The 12,754-nt window shown below is 38.6% G+C and overlaps 1 protein-coding gene across 1 annotated transcript in view; it reads right to left on the bottom strand.

Annotated features, from left to right (window-relative positions):
• The window catches only part of LOC126277935 (UPF0602 protein C4orf47 homolog), a 138,861-nt gene extending 131,091 nt beyond the window's left edge, over window positions 1–7,770 (bottom strand). The window contains exon 1 of the mRNA XM_049977520.1: window positions 7,685–7,770. The gene's annotated coding sequence lies outside the window, so the exon portion shown is untranslated. The remainder of the gene's footprint in view (window positions 1–7,684) is intronic.
• Window positions 7,771–12,754: the final 4,984 nt, after the last annotated feature.

Genomic DNA, 12,754 nt, shown 5'->3' with positions numbered 1-12,754 from the left:
GAAATGTGATGGAACTGCTATTTGCACCTGTTGATCATTGCTGGGTGCCACTGTTGGAACTGTCAACTACTCTGAGGAGTGCTACTTGTTTATTGAACTATTGGAAAGATTTTATGTGAATATTTGTGTAAACTGATTTATTGTGTCTATACTGTTTATGAAATGTTATGAGACTCTTATCTGCACCTATTCATCATTGCTGTTGCCATTGATTGAACTGTTTAACTACTCTGAGAAATGAAACTTGCATAAATTATTATGTAAAATCACATCTACGCAAGCATTTGTATTCCTTACTGTATTTTTATATATTAGGTTATTGCAGGGTTAGTTCAAAGCCAAAATTTATTTAGTTATGTAATATTTACTTATTAATATCATCTTTTATTTTTGTCTGTGTTTTGTGGACGAATTTGGTGGTATTTTCACCACCAATGCTGCCAAAAATACCACCAAATTCTAGCCCATGGAGGAGGGGCATATGAAAGCTGGCTAAACTGAGTCACAGCACCAGAGATTGCACCAAAGATTATTATTCCGCCACCTCCACTGGGGCAGTAGTAGTTCAGAGGATGTCGAGGGCAGTAGTAGTTCAGAGGATGTCGAGTGCAGTTGTTGTTCTGTTGGGCGAGAGAGTAGTTGCTGTTAAGTTGGTGTAATGTATAGATGGAAGATGTTGCAATTATCACAGTGTATTTTTCGTCAATATATGTTGAGGTAAAAAAAAAGTATTACAGATTTCTTTAATGACAATGCCTCTTGGTCACAGGTTCAGTCAACAAAGCATCTGGCTTGTGTTCATGTATTAGACTTGTAATTCTGGTTTCTGTGTGCAATTATAGTATTTCTGGTTTTTCAATTAGTTCATTGTAAATGGTGTTTAAAATATCTTGTCGTATTGAGGAAGAACCGAGCCAGATACATGTACGTTGAGTCACACTACCACACACAGAACAGTGCTTTGTTGTTTCATAGTTTTTATAGTTGCACGGGACTTAATTAATCAGTTGTGTTAATGGAAATTCCTTGTCATTCTTTATTTTTATTTTATGCAGTCAGATTGTGTGCTAATACTAGTCAGGGCCAACTGGTTACAAGACTTTGTAACCAGTCACAGAGCTACTGAAATTATTGCATTTATTTCTTTTTAATTAAGAGCCTTCTGGAAATCTAGAAATATGGAATAAATTTGAAATCCGTTGTCAATAGCACGCAAAACTTCATGTGAGTAAAGAGCTAGTTGTGTTTCACAAGAACGATGTTTTCTAAATTTGCATTGACTGCATGTCAATAGACCTTTCTCTTTGAGGTATTTCATAATGATCGAACACAGTATATTTTCCAAAATCCTGCTGCATATCGACGTTAATGATGTGGCCCTGTAAGTTAGTGGATTACTCCTACTACTCTTCTTGAATATTGATATGACATGTGCAACTTTCCAGTCTTTAGATATGAATCTTCCATTGAGCGAAGGGTTGACTATGATTGTTAAGCATACTCTGGACCAGAAGACTTGCTTTTGTTAGCTGATTTATGTTGCTTCACCACTTCAAGAATATCTTCTTTTACGTTACTATAGTTGGCAGCTGTTCTTGATTCGAATTCTGGAGTATCTACTTCGTCTTCGTTGCTGAAGGAATTTCGTAGGCAGTGTTTAGTAACTCTGCTTTGTCAGCAAGACCATCGATAGTATTTCAATTGCTGTCACACAGGTAAGGCACTGATTGTGTCTTGCTGCTAGCATACTTTGCATAAGACCAGAGACTCTATGGATTTTCTGCCAGGTTTCGAAACAAAGTTTGATTGCGGAAACTGTTAATAGCATCTCGCATTGAAGTCTGTGCTACATTTCAAGCTTCTGTAAAAGATCGCCAAGCTCACAGATTTTGCGTCTGTTTAAATTTTGCATGATTTTTTTCGTTGTTTCTGCAACAGTGCTCTGACCCGTTTTGTGTACAAAGGAGGATCAGCTCCATTGTTTGTTAATTTATTTGGTATAAATCTCTTCAATTGCTGCCGATACTATTTCTTTGCATTCAAGTCACATCTAGTCAGCACTTACATTGTTAATGTGGGAGGAGTGGAGATTCTCTGTCAGAAAGGCGTCAAGTGAATTTTTATCTGCTTTTTTGAATATGTATATTTTTCGATTATTTTTGGAGGATGTGTGGGTTACAGTATTCAGTTTCACTGTGACAACCTTGTGTTCACTAATCCCTGTATCCATTTTGATACTTTTTATTAGCTCAGGATTATTTGTTGCTAAGATGTAAAGTGTGCCTTCATAACCGTGAAAACTGCTCGAAATAATTTTCAGAGAATGCATTTAGCACAATTTTGGATGATGTTTTATGTGTACCTCCACATTGAAACATTTATTTCTGCCAACATATCAAGGGTAGATTAAAATCAGTTCATGTTTGAAATTAAACTAAAGTTTTCTTTGGACCTTTCAGAAAATGTATCATCTGAGTTGGGAGATCGGTAAAAGGATCCAATTATTATTTTATTCTCGTTGCCAGGAATGACTTCTGCCCTTCTAACTCACAGGAACTATCTACTCCAATTTCCCGACAAGATAAACTACTTCTGACAGCAACAAACACGTCACTGCCAACTGTCAATAGCCTAGCCTCTAGGAACACTGTTCTGATTTTTAGCAAAAATTTCAGTTGAACTTTTCTTCAGCTTTAGCCAGCTTTCAGTGCCTACAACTATTTCAGCATCAGTGCTTTCTATCAGTGCTTGGAGCTCTGGTATTTTCTCAACACAGCTACAACCAATTGCAACTGTTAAACCAATAGTTCCGGTATCTACATTCTCCTATGTTCGACCTTCACTCTATGAGACTGACGCCCTTTCTGTGTTTCCCCAAAATCCTCTAACTAAAAACACCCAGTCCATGCCACACAGCCCCTGCTACCCATGTAGCCACCTCCAACGTGTAGTGGACTCCTGACCTATTCAGTGAAGTTCGAAACCCCACTACTCTATGGTGCAAGTCGAGGAATCTGCAGCCCACATGGCCACAGAACTGTCAGAACCTCTGTTTCAGACTCTCCACTCAACTCTGTACCAAAGGTTCTTAATCAATCCTGTCGACTATGTTGCATGTGGTGAGCTCATATCGCAAGCAAGACTGGCAGCCTTTACCACTTATGTTATCCACTTGAAACCAGAGAGAATCTCTTCCGATCCGAAGTGACATATCATTGGTGCCAACATGAGCCACCATCTGCAGTTGGCTGCACACTGTGTTCTTTATGGCATCCAGAATTACCTGTTCCAGTCTGGAATGACTCCACCTGGTATGCACACAGAGTGAACATTTTCTTCCTCCCTCTTCATGGCAGCTATGTCCCTAAGGGGCCCCATAATATGCCTAACATTGGAGCTCCCAACTATCAGTAATCCCACCTTCTGTGATCGCCCAGATCTTGCAGGCTGAGAGATTTCCTCTGAAACAGGACAGGTGACTACATCTAGCTGAGTGACAGGGTCAGTCACAGACCGTGCCTGGAACCTGTTTGTCAGACTAACCAGGGAGGTCTTATGTGCGGCACCTTGGAAGTCTTTCACCCCCTGCCGCACCCTGAGGCGATCTCCCACTCGATGACAGGCAAGGGGTCAACCTCAGTGTGAGCAGTAACTGGGTTGGCCACTGGTGAGTACCAATCAGAGGACTCGCACATACTGGATGTCCGTTGGATCCCCACGACTGGCTCACAACAGTGATGCCCATCCACTGCAGCTTTAAGCTGTGTAACTGAAGCCATCACAGCCTGGAGCTGAGAGCGAAGTGTCACCACCTCTAATTGCATCTGCGCACAACAATCACAGTGTCTATCCATACTAAAGACCTAGGAAAACTTCACATCTCAGAAATATTGACATGTGCTGGGGAACTCTCCTGTATACCCTGACAAAGGCCCAAGAACTGTGTCTAATAAATTAGATTAATACATGGAGTTTCAAAAACCGAATTACTGAAGCACTCAAGTGATTTGGAACTTGTAATATGTCACAAAATAGGTTTACTTTCCAATGCAAACGAAAACGCGAGAACTGTGTCAATTAGATATTAAATTAACGTGCAGAAAACAAGACATTAAATTATCAAAGCACACAGGTGGAATTTCATAATACATTCTTGGTTAGGAGATAGTTAAAGGCACAAAATCGGTTATGTCCCTGTTGGTGGTTCTGTCTTGGTCGGCTGTTGCTGCCTGATTTCTGTGCAAATTAATGCAGATTATTTACGTTTATCATTATGATGAACTACTGAAACATTTTGTTTTCTCCATGTTTTTTCTGTATCTACATTATCTGATGGCTATTTATAATTTATTGTCATTATTAATAGTATAAGAATTTGTTATCCATGACAACTATACTGAGTCTGGCCTCAGCAAGCAGAAACTGCTCATTGTATGTGAGTTGCTTTTGCATGAGTATGTGTGTGTGAATGTTGTCTGACACAGATAAATGCCTAACTTGCCTTACTTGTTTGACCGACTTTTTGTTGTGTTTATCTGCAACTCAACATTGTCATTATATGAAAGTAGCAATATGTCCTTTCTGTAATACTGTAAACAATTTTATTTGTTATCTATAAAACCCATAACATATTTGTTACAGCAGAAACGAACAGGATTTGTGGAACATAGTACTCTATACAGCCAAAATAAGGTACAATGATGTGCAGGTTGTGAGTAGCACTGAACACAGTGAATGGACAACAGTAATACAGGTAATAGAAAAGGCCAAGCACTCGTTTGCAATTGCTGAAATAATACTGGTTCCTTTGTGGGCCACCAGAGAGCACTAGAAGACCAACCCAGGTGTCCTCTATAAGCAGGCCTGTGTACAGTAAGGATGCACGATCTCTGAAATTGTGCGCATACATCAAATGGTTCAAATGGCTCTAAGCACTATGAGACTTAACATCTGAGGTCATAAGTCCCCTAGACTTAGAGCTACTTAAACCTAACTAACCTAAGGACATCACACACATCCATACCCGCGGCAGGATTTGAACCTGTGACTGTAGCAGCAGCAGGGTTCCGGACTGAAGCACCTAGAAATGCTCAGTCACAGCGGCCAGCACATGCATCAATATTGTATCTACCATCATTGTAAAATATGAACTATGGACAGAAATAAACTAAGCCGAACTTGACTTGTTCTGCACCTCTGAAGAATTTCCTTCATGATGGAATTTACAGAACATAGATAATTAATGTTAGAATAAATTGTTCTCTTGTTTGAGACTCGGGCGTGTTGTGTTCTGTTGCTCAGGTTCTTTGACTAAATTCTGGAAGACATAAAATTGGTATTTCCCATTCTCACTACAAATAATCTGAACATCTACATTCAAGTATCTATGTTACTTCTGACAACCTAATTACTTAATAGTAATTATAAATGAGCTCTGAATTTTCCAGCACGCTAACTGACCCACAGAATAGATTTATGGCGGCTCTGTGGTGAACATTTACTTTGACTTTCTACATAATTAGATCTGAAATACAAGATGAATGATAACCACCTCCTTATTATGGTACTCACAATTCCAAGATGACTGGAACAAACAGAAATTTATTTATTTACATTATCTTCATATGGAGCCAATCCAGTTATGACTTTTGCAAATGTCAGACAATAATATCACAAAAATTATATTTACAAAACATTATATCCAGCAGTAGCTGTTTCTTACATGTGTTTTACATATTTATTACTTTATGCCTGATATGGTACCTGTTCATGTCACAAGCAGTGTCTTTGAATTCATTGAATGAATATTATAAAAAATTCTATTAGAAAAGATTTTAGTTTATTGTTAAAATCAATCACCTATATCTTCTTAACCAGTTTGGTAGTTTGTTATACCAGATCAAACAACTAATGTGTAGGCTCCTACCTGTCATTTTTAATTTTGTTCTTTTCCAAAAGTAGATATATTTTGTTTTGGTTTTGTACTCATGTATATCATTGCACTTAATAACTTCAGTCAGTTGGCTCATAAACTTCTAAGTAATTAAAATATGTGTAAAGAATATATTGTTATGTATTTGTGCAGCACAAATACTTCACAACATAATTATCTATGGCCTATGCTATGTATTAGTCTTATTGCTTGTTTCTGTAATAATATTATTGTTTTTAAATGAACATCAGCTGTGCAGCTCCATAACTCAATCTCATAGTTAAGAAAGTGGTAAACTGTTTCATAGTAAACTATTTTTAATGTATGGCTAGGAACTATCTTGGTGAGGTAGCTAAGGATACATAAGTCACCAATGACTTTTCCACATAGAAAATTAATGCAATTTGTCCACAGATTTACAGTTGCCTGTTTCTGCTGCCAAGATGTTTCGTATGTTGCTTAGATTGGCATGTTCAGAGCTGACAGTTTTATATGCCAATAATTGAGATTTAGCAACATTTGCCTAGAGGCCCTAACCATTTAAATATTTTGTTAATTCTTTTATGTCACTGGTAGCAAATGATTCTAATACCTTATATTCTCCACCACAGAATAAGGTGGAGGTGTCAACTGCATCGCTTATGATATGGTAGTTGACAGGTTGTGCAGTATCGTAAATGTATATGAGGAAGAGAAAGGCAACAAGGATTGAGCCCTGAGGTACACATTGTACAATAGTTATTGTTTCAGTGGTGGATTGAAAATTTACAATTCTTTGTCTAATTTATATGTAAGTTTAGCACATTGCTTATAATTCAACAGGTATGTTGCTAAAAGATGCATGGATTGACTCCATATATAAATTGACTTCAGTTTGTTTTTGAAGGAAGCTTTGGTTTATTGTGTGAAATGCCTTTGTCAGATCTAAAAATAAACCTGCGGTTTGCTTCCTCTGGTCCAACAGGCAGTACACTTCATGTGAGACCTGTGTCACTGTAAATGAGGAAAGGCAAACACACACCAGTAGTGTATTGATGCGTAGTGTATGTATTCATGTAACACCACAGAAAAACACAAACTTCATAGCCTTCTTGCTTTTTTTAGTCTAATAACCCTTATTGCCCCTCTAAACCCTAGCCCCTTCATCCACCCCCCCCCCCCCCTCCACACACACACAGAAATGGGCACCATAATGAGACTGATTCAGAGTGTGTTTCATGTTTCAGTGACTGTGGAGGTATTCAGTTTTGGGCGTAAGTGTGTGTGTGTGTGTGAGAGAGCTAGTGTGATTTTCTGATATGCTGCTCTCTATGAGGGATCCATCAATATTTGAATGTGGGTGGTCATCTCTATTCATTTTTGTTTTAATTACAACTCCTGTTGTTGGTACATGCTAATATGCTAAAAAATGAATTAGGGAAAGGGAGATATATGGAAAGTTTCTTTAGACAGCAAACTGTCAAGTGGAACTACATAATGAAATAAATGATAAAGAAGTCAGATTTACTTATCTACAGTATACCCTACTGATTGAAATTTATACACACATATTTTAGCATTTCTTTCCTCCCTCTCCTCCAACACATTCTCCTTGTCTTCCTTCTTAATCAGCAGCAGGAACAGCACCATGTGACATGTGGTGACCTCTCATGTTTGCATAGTACATGGAGTAATAATTTTATATTTATAAATAATAGTAAAAATTTCAGTACCATACTTTCATAATTAAAAAATAAACATAAATTTTGTTACCTTATGTTGTTGATTTTGCTCTTTAACACCAGAAAGTGAACATTCAATTTGGAATAAGCTACTAATAATGTTGTTTCCATGGATCTACAAAAGCTGCACAACAATGAAACTCCATATTTATTATATTTCATCTGAATATGACAACAGCTTTTTTGTAAACATAATAAGATCCAGCTAGACCAAATATAGTATTGTGATAATTCAAACAGGGTTTTTATTTTTTAAATGTATTAGGACTTATGTTTCAAAATATGTGTATTCCTGAATAATTATACTAACCCCGACATTTTGTATGTTCTATTAGAGCATCAATAATAATTACGTAAAATATAGCCTTCATAAATTTTATTAACAACTGAATGCTGTAAGGAAGCTTTGCGAATGGTTCAAATGGCTCTGAGCAATATGGAACTTAACATCTGAGGTCATCAATCCACTAGACTTAGAACAACTTAAACCTAACCAACCTGAGCCAAAGGACATCACACACATCCATGCCCAAAGCAGGACTTGACCCTGCGACTGTAGCAGCAGCACAAGCTTTGCAAATCTAATATACTGATGTACATTCTAAACTGTCTAGTCACATTAATGACTCGACCCTGCAACTGTAGCAGCAGCACAAGCTTTGCAAATCTAATATACTGATGTACATTCTAAACTGTCTAGTCACATTAATGTGACCACCCACTATGTTCAACTTTGGCTGGTACTTTGGCTGGTACATCCACTTTAGGACATTAATGTGCAGAAATACAAAGATTTCATTTTGTTATGGAGAAGAATCAGTAAATGAGGGAGCACCTCTGAGAGCATTTACCTGTTGGCTATAGTGGTAGGATAACTATGATAAAAATACAAATTTATTTGTTTTTCATGAAACAAAATTTCCAGGATTGAATAACAACAACAGGAAAACGATGGATCGCTATTCAGCACATTGAGGATGCAATGACTGGCAGATGTGCAACCTGAAAAGGGATTGCCTGATATTTATTAGCAATGACTAAGTCCTTCATGAGACATATACAAAACAAAACAAAACATTCACACACACACACACACACACACACATATGCATAACTCATACACACAATGCGACTGTGCCATAAGGTTGGTGTAGAAGAGGTGTGTTGTGGGGAGGGGGGAGGATAACAGGATATGGGTGGAAGAAGATGCTAGTGCTACATGTAGGAACATGCAAGGAAATGGTGAGGACCGGGTAGTGGACTGCTAGGTTCATCATTGAGAGGCTGTCCTAAGAGAGAGATGGCATGGGAAAGGGGGAGGGGGATGGAAGGTGTATGACAGAGATGAGAAGTAGAGAAGATAAAGGACTATGTAAGTGCATTGGTGGTATAGACAGTGCCCATAGAATTGGAGTAGGAGCAAGAAAGATGACAGCCTAGGAGGACAGGGATAAGTGAAAGCTGATATCAGGGCACTTACAACAACTAAGGATATGTCATAGGGAGACTTCCATCTGCTCAGTTGAGAAATGCTGGTGCTCATGTGAAGAATCCAGATGGTACATACTGTGAAGCAGTCTTTGAAGTCAAGCAAATCATGTTAGTGGCAGCTGCCCCCTAGAAGATATTTGCAGTTTTTCACTAGTTTACTGTTTTATTTAATAAGAAATGCTGCATGTTTTCTCGGATTGTACAAGTGGATTCTTGTATTTAAAATGTTTATTAAAAGCAGTTTTGCACTGGTTTACTGTTTTATTTAATAAGAAGTGCTGTATGTTATCTCGAGTCCTTGCTTTCTGAGACTAGTATGACCTGCCCCCCCCCCCCCTCCCTCCTAGTTCAGATCCTGGGTATGCCCTTGATAGTAGATAACAAAAACAAGGCGAAACAGGTGGAGTATAATAAAAAAAAATATGAAACCTGAGTAATTATAGTGAAAAACGAAACAAAATTGAATTGACAACTGGATGAGCCCACAGTAAAAATATAAGTAAAAGGACGATAATGGAGTGGGATACCGGTCGATGGATGGATATCTTGGGAAGAGAGGAGAGCAGGTGTAATTGGATTGCGTGAACTCAGTAAGGTGTGTGCTTGATGGGAAGAAGTGGCGAGAGGGCTGTTAGGTAAGAGCTGCAAGAATGTATGAAGGTTCGAGCAGGATAAAGTACACATGCCAAAATATGAGTGGATGAGGGGAAGTGGTAGGATCAATTTGAAGGTCTAGGAATAGTTGTATTTGCTGGGACATCAGGTGCTGCACCGTCGGTTTTCTTGCACATGTAGCCATGAGTTGTGAACGGAAAAGACCTTTGATACAGGGTGGCTCAGACATCAGAGATTCGCAAGATGCTTGGTAAGCAGGTGGAAAGTGCATGTGTTTCACCAGGTGACAAGGAAACTTACGAAAGTACAGAAAGAAAGGGACAGATACCAAGTAATGTAATGCGACAGAGAACAGTAACAAGGAGAAACAGCACCGGGTTTGGAAAGGTACTGCGGTGCCTGGAAATATTGTGCCATTCGTGGGTAGCATTGACAGTATCATGTTAGCAGCCTTGGCACAGACTCCTCACACTTTTGAGCTCGTATAGATAAGTAGTTAATTCTGTAATAATTAATAGTTTAGTTAATATTACATCTTGCATGTAACTTGTTTCAAACGGAAAAGAAGATATATCCTAAGGGCCTGTTTCTGCTTGATTCAGACGTAGTATCACTTAAAAGTTTAAAATGTTTGCGTAATTATTCAGTGAAGAATTTAGGTTGTTTTCGTTACACATGCGAGGGGCCCCATAAAAAAGGGAAATTCGTCATAACGTCTTTATTTCCTAATTTTTTACACCAAATTTTAATCACCTTCAAACTATTCTCCACTGACCACAACAGACTTCTTCAAACGATCCTTCCATTGTTCAAAGCAGTTCTTAAATTCACTTATCGGGAAGTTCTTTATGCTTTCCAGCAATTTTTGTTTTACTTCTTCCACAGTGGAAAAATGCTTGCCTTTCATGTATCTTTCAAGTCTGGGGAACAAAAAGAAATCACAAGGGGCTAGATCCGGTGAGTAGGGGAGAGGGGGGTGGACAATCGGTGTCATGCTGCTTTTAGGACAAAAACTGCTTTACGGAGAGGGCCGTGTGGGCTGGCGCATACCCATGATGGAAGAACCAGTCACTTGTGCCCCGAAGATGTGCCCTTTTCTTCCAGATACTCTCCCTGAATCTTTTCAAAACCTCCAAGTAGAACACCCGGTTGATAGTTTGACCGCTGTGCACAACACCTCTGAAACTGAAGAAAAAAGTGAGCATTGTCTTGATGTTTGACTTCACTTGGCGAGTTTTTTTGGGATGAGGAGAGCCACTTATCTTCCATTGACTTGATTGCAGCTTTGTTTCGAGGTCTTATCCATAGCTCCATGATTCATTACTAGGAATCACCTTGGAAAAAAATTCAGGGTTCTCTTTGAGCTGATTTTGAATCTCAGAATTAGCCTAAAGTTGATGCACCCTTTGCTTATCTGTGAGAAGGTGAGGGACAAGTTCGGCTGTAACTCTTCTCATGTGCAATATCTTCTGATAAACTCCTTTGACTTGAACTCCATGACATTCCAGACATCTCACAGAGGTGATCAATGGTTCGGCAACGGTCTTTACGAATGAGGGAACTGATTTTGTCGACTTTTTCATCTCTTCTTGACTTTGATGAGCATCCTGAACGGGGTTGGTCTTCAGTAGACATTTTTTGTTTTTTTAAAACGTGAAAACTATTTGTAGACTCTGGTTTTACTCAAGACAGCGTTCCCATAAGCAGTCTTAAGCATTACACTAGTTTCCGCAGCCGATTTCTCTAACAGGAAACAAAATTTCTTAGCCACACATTGCTCTCGACAATCTGCCATTTCATTTTCGCTGAAATAGAAAAAGTTGTTCTACTAAAAAGACTCTCACACACTCACAACAACACAACATCGTACACTGACTCAGGTGGCGTAACAGTAACGGACAACTGGTTGAACAATGGGTTCCCCCACTCCCTCTCCACAACAGCCCTATTCACATTATTTTTGGGTGCCCCCCTCCCATATTTACTAGTCTCGGATGTACTAGGGGAATTGAAGGTTTTAAGTTCTATCTTTTATTTCTTCTCAAAATGCGTGAAGTCCATATCACACATAATCAATATTAGGCCTAATTTTTTGGGTACCGTATACAAGTTTTGAGTTTTAACGTTAGTTTGGGTGCATTACGTTATTATATTAACAGTATACACAATTAACAGTATACACATATCAGTGCCCCACTTAACTTTAGTGACTCTTATGATCTTTAGTTAATAGAATGTTATTGTTATTGTGGAGATTAATTTTGTAAAGAGATTGTAAACAACCATGAAGTGTTTGAACTGCTGTAGTAAAGTTAGTTCTGGGGTTCTACAAGTATGCAGCTGTTGTGACAGATGGTTACATTGGGCCAGGGGAGTGGGGGGGGGGGGGGGGTTGATATAGGGATTCAGAGAAGTAAATGGGTCTCTTACATGGTATTAAAAGTATGTTCAAGGCATAGGCATAGCTGAACAGAAAGGAAATATTGGGCTCTTAAGGCTGAACTGGATAGTGCTAGGGAGGAACTGATTAGATTAAGGGGAGAAGGGCGAAGACAGGTGGGAAGTGATAGCAAGGAACAGTTTCAAGAAAGAGCAGTGTCTGACAGGTTCATCATTGGGATCAACAATAGATTTGCGTTGGTACCTCATTTAACTAAGAAATATGGTCATGTAGATGTAAGTGTAGTTAATACTCAACAGACTTTCATAAAAAACTATGTGTTTTAAAAAAAGTAGAAAGTAGGAGTAATGTCCTGTTGTTAGGTAGTAGCTATGGAAGATGTATGGACCAGATCTTCTAGGAAAAATTAGTGCATGTCTTAGCCAAGCGATAGTGGACGTAGGATCTTTGTGCAATGGTTTTACAAAGCAGGATCATGTTTTGATAGTGGGTGTAGCAGGAAACAGTACTGATAAGGATCAGGGCTACAATATTGAGTGTGACCTGGTAAAAATAGCATCTGCAATGAATCATACAAATGTTGGCCTGGTTCCT

The sequence above is a fragment of the Schistocerca gregaria genome, chromosome 1, assembly GCF_023897955.1.
Source record: "Schistocerca gregaria isolate iqSchGreg1 chromosome 1, iqSchGreg1.2, whole genome shotgun sequence".
Taxonomy (NCBI): domain Eukaryota; kingdom Metazoa; phylum Arthropoda; class Insecta; order Orthoptera; family Acrididae; genus Schistocerca; species Schistocerca gregaria.
Note: the sequence above shows the minus strand (reverse complement) of the source record. Positions and strands in the feature narration are given on the sequence as shown.